At 42.3% G+C, this 3376-nt stretch overlaps 1 protein-coding gene across 3 annotated transcripts in view; it reads left to right on the top strand.

Annotated features, from left to right (window-relative positions):
* Positions 1-3376, top strand: part of LOC111875239 (sterile alpha and TIR motif-containing protein 1) — a 194245-nt gene that overhangs the window by 98284 nt on the left and 92585 nt on the right. The gene's annotated exons all lie outside the window — the stretch shown is intronic.

Genomic DNA, 3376 nt, shown 5'->3' with positions numbered 1-3376 from the left:
CGATTTCTGGTACAATGTCCTCGCTAACCTCTTGAAATGACTTTTTATTGATGACATTCCCGTCTGTTCGTGTAAGGTTGCAATTGGTGTTACCCTCGGTAATTTTGTTGTTATCCTGAGGACTTCATTTTGAAATGTCTGTAATTTATTTATGTGACTGTTGGCAGCATAGCCCCATGCGGGGAAGGCATATGACAATATGGAACGGAGGAGTGATTTATAAATTACCAACGCTAAATTAATGTCAAGCCGGTCACGGTAGCCGAGCGGTCTAAGGCATGCACTGTCTTCGCTCGCTCGGAAACCGGGATCGTGGGTTCGAATCGCACTCAGGGCATGGATGTTTGTGTGCGTTTTTCTGTGTTTGTCTACAGGTAGAGGCCTTGCGACGAGCTGATCACTCGCCCAGTGAGTCCTACCGAATGTGTAAGATCTAGTGAACCAAAGTGAAACGGANGGCCGAAATGAGTTTAGCAATCATCCCGGTGTTCCAGACCTTGTCGAATGCTCGTTCAATATCCAGGAATAAGGTTACTGTAGCTTTGTTATTGTTGAAACCGTGCGTAATGCGCTCCACATTCCTTAACAACGCATGTGTTGTGGAGTGACCTCTTTTAAAACCGTATTGGTCATTTGTGATAACTTGCAGCTTCCTAAGTTCGAAGTTTAGTCTTTTTAGAATGATTTTCTCTAAAAGTTTACCTAAAGAATTTAGAAGGCTTATTGGTCTATAATTTAGTGGGGACGTATGGTCTTTGCCTGGTTTCGGAAGCATAATAATTTTTGCCTCTTTCCATTGTGTAGGAAAATAATTTAGGGCAAGTGATCTATTAAACAGTTTTGCAATAAATTTGAAAACAAACCGCGGCAGATGCTGAAGTATTATATTCTGTATCCCGTCAGGCCCTGCTGCTTTGCGTGATTTGAGGTGGCGGACAATCCAAGCAATTTCTGAATGATTTGTAGCCCTGATCCGGTCTGTCAGTGGCTGTGTAAGGAAGTCATTCACTACTTGTTCAGTGCTAACTGTATAAGTACGATCAGCATCCAAATTGGTAGTGACAGTTTGTTCCAAGGTATCGGCAAATGCGTTTACTTTTTCCTGGGTTTCGGTCACACTTTTCCCATTAATGGTAAGGGGNTGGTTTCGGAAGCATAATAATTTTTGCCTCTTTCCATTGTGTAGGAAAATAATTTAGGGCAAGTGATCTATTAAACAGTTTTGCAATAAATTTGAAAACAAACCGCGGCAGATGCTGAAGTATTATATTCTGTATCCCGTCAGGCCCTGCTGCTTTGCGTGATTTGAGGTGGCGGACAATCCAAGCGATTTCTGAATGATTTGTGGCCCTCATCCGGTCTGTGAGTGGCTGTGCAAGGAAGTCATTCACTACCTGTTCAGTGCTAACTGTAAAAGTACGATCAGCATCCAAATTGGTAGTGAAAATTTGTTCCAAGGTATCGGCAAATACGTTTACTTTTTCCTGGGTTTCGGTCACAGTTTTCCCATTAATGGTAAGGGGTGGGATGTTAAAATTTGTGTTTGTTAAACTTTTAGTTATCCGCCAGGTGTCTCTCATGTTATTAGTGTCCAGCCCTTGTAAAGTTTTCTGCCAGGTGTTCGATAATTGTTCTTTTATTGCCGAATCTATTTGCTCTTTTAAAGAATTAATGAGAGGGCGAAGAGTAATATCACGGGTTCTTTGCCATTGCGTCCGAAGCCTGTTCCTCTTTTGAATGAGTACACGAGTGGAAGCTGCAATCTGCATTGATTTGAAAGTTTTCCTTCTTAACGGTACAGCATAGAGAGTGGCTCTGTTGAGGATGTCTGTAAGGTGCTTAACCGCTACATCAATCTCGCTCTTTGAGCAGTTCCCTTCTAGGCACTGAGTATTCAGATTGTTTACTAAGTAATTTTGAAAAAGTTCCCAGTTCGCTTCCCGGTAGATAAAATTTTGTTTAATTTCGTCAGGTTCTACTGGCCCACGTATGGTCAATAAGACGGGGTTGTGATCGGATGTGGAGAGGCTGCCTAGGGTGCGTACAGAGTGACGTGACAGTACGTTACTGAGGATGGCAAAGTCAAGTATTTCCGCCCCTGCAGGGTTTCTGTCTGGAAAATGCGTAGGCTGTGACGGAGCGGAAATTATGTAATTATTTTTGTAATAATGATTTAAAAGGGATTGTCCCGCCGCGTTATTCTGTCTAGCGCGCCATGTTACGTGCTTGGCGTTGAAATCGCCTGCAAGAATTACCTTGTGCCCGGTTGCTATGAGGAGGTCTAAGTCACGTTCTATTATTTTTCCTGGCGGATTGTAGACCGAAATTAATACTATGGATTCCTTATTAATGTTGAGTTGAATTGCTGTAGCTTCCATATGTTGTAAGCGAGGAAGGAGAATTTCTGAGTGTTTCAAATCCTGACGTATTAGAATGGCTGTTCCGCCACCCCGCTGGTTTAGCCTGTCAGTCCTGTACGTTATGTAGTTCGGACCTTTACATTTCGTGGATGGCTGTAAGTAATGGCTGTAATTCCATAACGAGTCTCTAATTAAGTATGTATAAGTGATTGCTATGCGTGTTCCTATTTTAGGCGAAAGAGGCGAATCACTTGGGTTCATGATGTAAACTTGTCAAGAGAGTAACTAGGGGAGTTTCATACATTGATATCCCAACTCCTGAAGGACGAAAAACGGTTCTACATATATTTCAGGAGGAATATTGACCGCCTGAGAGCCATCAGGCAAGATATCACTAAACAATATACCAATTGGCGGAGGCCTATTCTTGCCATGAAGTAGAGGATTTTTTGAGACCCATAGAACTGAAAGAAGGAAATATAAAACACATTGTATCAGCAGCGTGTTTGCTTCATAATTTTCTACGTCTCAAAAACTGTGATGAAAGGTACAGGGAAGAACTGCTACGAGTGGAGCCATTAGAAGGAGAAATGTTCCCTATCCAGCCTTTACGTCTCCTAAGGGCGCCCAACGTTAGCTACGCCATTAGAGAGCGGTTTGTTGCTTGCTTCAACTAGATGACTGCCCCTGGAATTCCTGTTAGTGAACGGAACTGGTGCATAGCCTACACTAAGAATGCCCACAGTTACTGTATACTTAACCCTATATAAATACAATATATACAAATTTTTCTACTTGCTGTCTCTGTTCATTGTAACAGCAAATTCCTTCCACTTTCTATCCCTAGCACGTGAATCCTTGTACATCGGATGACGAGTATCGTACAATAAAGCATTTTCTTTGACGAACTCTATTATTTGTTCCATTTGGCTACCCATGTCGTTTCACGTACGTATAGATACTGATTGAGTGTGAGTCATGGCCAGCTGGTTATCGGGTGTCAAAGATTCCCGAGT

The sequence above is a fragment of the Cryptotermes secundus genome, unplaced genomic scaffold (genome assembly GCF_002891405.2).
Source record: "Cryptotermes secundus unplaced genomic scaffold, Csec_1.0 scaffold526, whole genome shotgun sequence".
NCBI classification, from domain to species: Eukaryota; Metazoa; Arthropoda; class Insecta; order Blattodea; family Kalotermitidae; genus Cryptotermes; species Cryptotermes secundus.
This window is presented reverse-complemented; position numbering and strand designations above follow the sequence as displayed.